The sequence below is a fragment of the Stegodyphus dumicola genome, chromosome 1 (genome assembly GCF_044657685.1).
Source record: "Stegodyphus dumicola isolate Sdum_Otavi_A_Nest chromosome 1, ASM4465768v1".
Lineage (NCBI taxonomy): Eukaryota > Metazoa > Arthropoda > Arachnida > Araneae > Eresidae > Stegodyphus > Stegodyphus dumicola.
This window is the reverse complement of record NC_140768.1, coordinates 273,105,911-273,113,196: the sequence shown is the minus strand read 5'-3', so window position 1 is coordinate 273,113,196 and position 7,286 is coordinate 273,105,911. Positions and strand designations below refer to the sequence as shown.

General features: G+C 31.3%; 1 protein-coding gene across 1 annotated transcript in view; it reads right to left on the bottom strand.

Moving 5' to 3' along the window:
- Positions 1–2,712: 2,712 nt before the first annotated feature.
- The window catches only part of LOC118205160 (zinc finger C4H2 domain-containing protein), an 80,849-nt gene continuing 76,275 nt past the window's right edge, over positions 2,713–7,286 (bottom strand). The window contains exon 6 of the mRNA XM_085806931.1: positions 2,713–7,219. The gene's annotated coding sequence lies outside the window, so the exon portion shown is untranslated. The remainder of the gene's footprint in view (positions 7,220–7,286) is intronic.

The following is a 7,286-nucleotide window of genomic DNA, read 5'->3' as shown; positions in this document are numbered from 1 at the left end:
AACGTTAAATGTGCATGCTTCTGTATTTTAATTTTTCCGGGAAAGCTTTCTCTTCAAATAAGTCTCCTGCTCATTGCACGGGAACATAAAACAACTTTAATTACAAATTCTACTAAAAATAACTAAATAAATACAAAAGTATTGTTATATATAAAAGTAAAATTCAGCTTGCTAAGGAGTTAGACGTTAATGCCATGTCCGTTAGTCGCGCAGTGCATCACATGAGCTGACTCAAGCAGATAAGGACAATAAGTGCTCGGGCCTGCACTTACCTGCTCAAATATCAACGTAAGGACAAAATTCTGGACCGGATCGTCACTTGTGATGAAAATTGAATTTACTTAACAACACAGGCGAAAAAGTAGTTGGTCTGCGCCCAGTGAGCCCGTCGGCAGCGTCAAAATTTGTCTAACAAAAAGGTCATGCTTTGTATCTGGTGGGACTGCCGTGGTATTATCCACAAAAAGTATCTGGAAAAAGGTAAAACCCCCGAGAGTAAGGTGTACAGTCGGATGCTAGTCCGTGTTAAAGCAGCTGTCAAGGAAGAATAACAAACTGAGTTTTGACACAAAAAGGTAATGTTCCATCAAGATAATGTAAGACCACATGTGTCTGCACTCGCCGGCAGGATTTTGTACGGACTCGAATGGGATCTTTTGCTACATTTACATTACTAACATTTGAAGAAGTTACATTTTCACACTCATTTACAATTTCAATATCTTTACTTAGGGCAATAATCAGAGGTTTACCTTGCTTCCTCGAAGCTGGGGTAATAAATCTCTCATTATAAATTTGCTGGCCTTTGTACTTCGTGCGGAATTTGGCTTACCAACAGAAATACTCTGTTTAAGTCTCTGAAGTCTGTCATCACATTGCACAGGGGGAACATCATCCTGTTTTTGATTATTAATAACATCAGTTTTGACCAAACATCCATTAAGTTTCGTTCAAATCACAAAATTCCGTCAAATTTGGCTGAGTCTGCGGAAGTGTGTCTGTGAAATGTCCGACATCGTTGCCGTCCATCCTGCGAATGCTTTCCCTATGTGCGTGGCGCAATACAGAAACTTATATGCAGCCCGGAGGTAGACAGACAGACCAACATATAATTTATAGTCACTAATAAGTTTGAGGATGAAGTATGAGGAATAAGGCTTACTTCTGCTCCACTGTCAACCAGAAAATGTAATCCCTTTTTTTGTCCATGATAAATAAAGCAGAATCTACAGCAATTTTCTTTATTTACAGCAGCAGAGCCTGCCGCTAACTCTACTGATGATTTTGGTTTTCCGGAGGAGGGGGTGCTTTTCCATGCACGGGGGATTTGCATCTATCAGGGAAACACTATTCCCCCCCCCAAAAAAATGGAAATAACCATATTTGGATTATAAGGGTTGCGAGACTTACTTCGATCATAAGAAGATCGACCGCTATTTCTTGAGTGAGAATGAGAATTCCTTGTGACACTCAGTTTTTCGAGTTTATTATCTAAAGTTGCAATTTGTTCTTGTAACTCAGTAATGAGATCTGCTCCTGGAGAAACAATACTGTTGGCATAGTGTAGTTCTTTTTAAATTTCTACTTATAGCCCACACGCTCTCTATATCTTGTTCAAATTTTCAATTGTTAATAAAATACTTTTTAAGTTCAAATACATTTTTTTTACACTTGTAGTGGATGACACTTCATGTTAATACATTTTATTCACATATTAAACAATTTTAAATTTGTAATTTTTTTTTCACCTGAGTAGGAATTGACTTTAAATTTTTTAAAAAAATATTACTTGTTTTGGTTGAATTTCGATGATACGATCAGCCATTAGTGCCAGTTTTTCAATATCTTGATATCACTGACGATTAAAATAATGCGCACATAATCCGGCATTTTCTGAAGAAATAGTGTTTTAAAAACTTTATTTCAAATCCCATCTGTAACAAGATTTCGAACTTTCTGTAAAAGTTGACTAGGTTTACTATCTCCCAAATCTATGTCTGTTTGCAGTCTTTGTAGACATTTATTTTTGCTCTTCTTTAGCAGCAGTATACTTTGTTTTGCTATTGTTGCTTATAATGTCCCACAAACTTTCAACAATTTGTTTTTTGACAATTTTTAGCAGCATTTAAATTCAATATCAAATGACAGGTAAATAGGGAAACCAACTGTACATTTGGTTTGGTTTATTTAATTATGGCAAAGCCTAAGGGGTAGGATGCTTTCATGGAAAGCTTTCTGAGGGAAACTGGCTTGTATACACATGGGGAAAACCATGAAAACGCCCATGCAGCCAGGATTCGAACCCTGGACTGAACTACCAGTATTCAACGATTTTACTGTTCGGCCCACTGGTGGGCTCGAAACCACCTTTAGACTCTTAAAACTGTGTTACAGTTTTAGAAGAAATTATATAGTCACGAAAATCTGATCATTGTTGGATCCATATTAAACAAAAATACTTTATTCTTATGATGGATTTTTATCAGAAAGTGCACACAGACTGTTGTGTTTACACTATAATTCTACTAAGCAAATTAAATGAGATGGATTCAAGTTCATTCAGTTCTCTCATAAATAATCTATATGTGTTATAAATTTAAAGCTAGAATAATATTAAAGAATTAACTTTCTGATTCTAAAACTTAAAAGTCTACTCAGTTAAATGAATTGTGTAATTATTTATTTTCCTATAAATATAAATAGGAGAAGATATAAAACAGGTATTATCTAATTTATTGCATTGACAATGTACATATGATTATAAATAAGGGCATAATATGACACACTATTATATTATGTGGAAATAGTTTTTAAATATAAGCTAAATCTATATTTTATAAATTCCAAAGTTTTACATACATTGAGACATATCATCTATAAATTTTCATTACAGTACACAATCATTTATATATAATGTATAAGCACATTTTTCACTTGAAATACATAAAATGCAAAATGATCCTTTTACAGTAATACTACACATTACCCATTTGATTCTTCATCTTTTGGTTCTTTGTTTTTACAGCATAAAAACCAAATAGTAAACAGAAATAGAAATTAAGTATTATTGCTGAAAAAAATTTTATAGTCTCATACAGAACACATATACACATATAATAATAATAATAATAAACCATTGAGTCATTATATAAAACAATTAAATTACAATTTTATATGATTGTTAGGTAAGTGTAAATTGCATCAATTTTTTTCCCCCCAAGCGAATTTTAAAAGTAATTAGTAATTTATTTTCCAATAAAAAAATTACTTTTTGTATTAACTGATCTACTGTGTTATAAAAAACAGCAACATAAATGTTCTGCTATGTTTTAAATTTGCTACATAAAATGCTCCCACATTTTGGATAAGATCTCTGGTATTGCATAAAATACACATTAAAAAGGAAAATAAAATAAAGGGACTTGCACTTTATTTATTTAAAAATAAAGTGCAAGTCCCTTTATTTTATTTAGAGACAAATTTAGAGACCCTTTTTTGAAGAAGCTTTTGAAGAAGAAATATTAAAATATGCAGGGTGCTTCATATCAAAGAACAGCATAATACAAATTCTATAATTGATTTATTAAGGCAAAACAAATTTATTCTGAAACTACAATTATATAAGTTTTATCTGGGAATAGCAAAAAAATCTTCCAGTTACGAAATCACCGCTTGAGGCACTGCTAATCAAAATAGTGCCATCTATGAAGGAGAAAGCGTACTGTGTTCTGGAATACATAAAATCATCATTATTTATTGTTATTCAAAGACATTTTCGCATGAAATTTGGTAAAAAAAAACCACCTCGCCATCACAACATTGAATGTTTGGTGAAGCAGTTTCAGTACATGGGCTGCTTGCGTAAGAAAAGCAGCTCAGAACGAACAGCAGCCAAAACAGACGGGGCTGAAAAAAATTGTGAAGAAACATTTTTATGAAGTACCACAAAATAAACGTATCGTGTGATTTCTGAACTCAATGTATAGCATATTAATGGAAACGTCTGCAGTTCCAGCCATACATCTTTAAGATGGCGCAGGTATTAAAACCTTCCAATAAACTACTGCTTTCTGTGAGAATTTGCAAGATTAGCTGGAGGTAAATGGTTTCACAAACAGACTTGTGCTTAAGGATGAAGCTACTTTTCACATTTCTGGCTGTAATTTACTATTCTGGGGGGATGGAAAATTAACATGGTGTAATGGAACATGAGCGTGATTCTCGAAAAGTGAACATTTACTGCACCATTTCAAACAGTCGTGTTTTTGGATCTTTTTTCTTCATGAAAAAAAAAAAAAAAAAAAAAAATCCATTAACAGGTGCATTTAGCAAGATATGCTATCACGGTGGTTTTTGCCTCAGCTGGAGGAAGCAGTTGCCAGTTTCATGCTACAGCAAGACGGTGCTCCACCACATTGGCATAAAAATGTGCGCAAGTACCTGTATGATAGTTTACTCCATCGCTGGATTGGTTGTGTTGGGTCAAACAATATGCTATTGCTTTGTTGACCACCACGATCTCCAGTTCTAACCTTTTCTGTTTTTTTTTTTCCTTCTTTTTTTCCCCCTGTGGGGGTTGTGGATAAAGTGCTCAAATCATTAACAAATCATTAACTTGCCATGTAACCGGAGAGGCATATGTAGAAAGAATATCTATAGAAACTTGGATAACTATAATTTCATTGTAAACTTGATTTATCAAAATAAAGTAATTACAGCATTCACAAGTATGCTTTCTTTTTGTCTCATCAATATGAAACATCATGTATTTTTATGCATTTTAAAATTCTAAAAGCAAAATATTAAAGCATAGATTAGGGAGAGGAAACAGCATAAATTAACAAAAAATATTAAAAGAAAACCACTAAACTTTTCACTGTATCTCAGAAAAAATGCAAAAATTAACTGAAGTTCACTGTATATTTTTCATCAGACATTCAGTTTAACTGAAGTTCATTGTATATTTTTCATCAGAAGTTTCAGTTTCTGAATGCTTTGCCAGCTAAATTCATATTTCAGATTTTTTACATGTTATGATAGATGAAGGTAAAGATTACATACATAAACCAATATATATGATTATTTTGTTTATATTTTTGTGGGGTTGGGGCTCCTCAGCAGTAAAAAAAACACATGCTTATTTTTTTCCCCCAAGAAACATCCAAGATGTTAGCATCATTAATACATATATTAGGGATAAACTGCTAATATTTCCAAAAGTAACTGCACAAACTACATTATATGACAGCAGAGGGGTATAATCTTTAACAACCTAAATCATTATAATCATTCTGTATGAAAATGTTCTCTAATATTCAAACATTTAATCTCTGACACTACTGCAGTTACCCAGGCTATATATAAAAAAGAACATCCAACTTTTTTTGGAGAAAGACATGGATATTTTGAGAAACACATTTCTGTAATAATTTAATTAAAATGTTTTGCATAATTTGGTAATTTTAATTTTGAAACTATTTTGGTGCTTTTCCTAAATATGACAATTTCCATTTATATAAATGGATATTTCCTAAATATATTTAAATTTTTCATACATTCCTAAATATATATTTAAGTTTTCCCATTTTCTAAATATGAAAACTTACAAAACATCTTTTTCCAAATTAACTTTAACTTAATTAATTAATATCTGGAATTTTTTATGAAAAATAAAAGTATGAATGCTTGATAACTATATACAATAATAAAGTATACATAAAAAAATAATATATTTCATATACACACATTTTTCAATTTTCTAAAGAAAAACTGGGCAAATTATAGCTTTCTACAATCACTAAATGAAAAACTTAATCTCATAATAAGGAAAAGGTTGTTATAAATACAATACTAAATAACTCCTTTTAATAATGGCATGCTTAAAAAGTCAATCAATGCTAAATATTTTAATTTTCACTAGATTCAAAAACACTAAACCAAAACAAACAAAAAACCAAAAAATGATTAATCTTCAATATTGGGTTATATAACAAAAATAAAGGAAATGAATATAAAAAATATCAGTAGCTAATCATTTCTTTCACATGAGCAATATTGAATTAACACCTTCATGATTATATATAATTCTAATCTCACAGTTAAAAGGCCCATGGTAAATACAACTACAACAGACTCACAATACTAACAATAACACCCACTTTTGTTTAATATATATGTAATAGTGAATTCCTTAGACCTTATAATTTTATTCCTATTTATTAAAACAGAAAATGATCAAAATAGCTGCTAGATAAAGAATTGTAAATTTTCACAAATTTTATAGCTTAGCCAAAACTTTTGTATTGGAAATTATAATTTAATATTAACAAAAATGAAATAAGAAAATTTGCCACTTCATTAAAGATAATGATTAGATATTTTTAAGCATTAAAAAAAGAAACACCACTTTGATTTACTCTGATTTCTTTAATAGCGGAAATCTTTTGATTTCTGATACCATAAAAGAGTTCCATTAAATGCCATAAAAGAGTTCCATTAAATGATGGTACAGCATTCTTTAGTAAAATTTGATTCTTTTCCATTATAGAAAAAATGGGCTAAACAATATTTTACAGAAGCTGCGCTGATGATCAGTGACAGTGACTGCCGTACCGAAGGGCTTGTGTTTGAATTTTCAGAGAAGGCACAGATGTAATTTATATATCTCTTCTTAGGAGGCAACAGTGGCCCACCTATTAGGTGCCCTCATAATAAAGAGGTCACCATTTCCGACCTTAGAAGTGGTCAATGCCTGTAAATGGCTAGAGCCTGGCATTATGGGAAAAAATTTTACAGAAACATATACAGGCCAGTATATGTTTCTGCAGATAATAATCTATTTGTTTCTTATTTATCTGAATCCATGTGATGATGCTAGGATAAGAATTCATTTGCAATGATCTTGGCTCACACTATTGCCTTTTCATCACATTTACATTGTGTTATTCTTACCTCTTATAAAAATGTCACCTTTTTCAAATTCAGTATGCCAATTATTCAATTGTAGTTCTTTATTTATTGAAATAACTAACCTAACGGACATGTTATGTTTCACCTTTTTAATGTTTAGAAAAACTTTACTACCATATTGTCTCATAACAGAGAAGATTCATAAGTTTTAGCAAGACAATATTTGGCACATTCAGGAAAGAGAATTATATACAAGGAATGATGTTCCAAAATACAATTCAACATTTTAAAAACAAACAGCAACAGACACCTGAAAAAAAAAAAATTCTGTATGAAATTGGGAAAATATTACGCTTTTTTATGCTATTGAAAGAAGC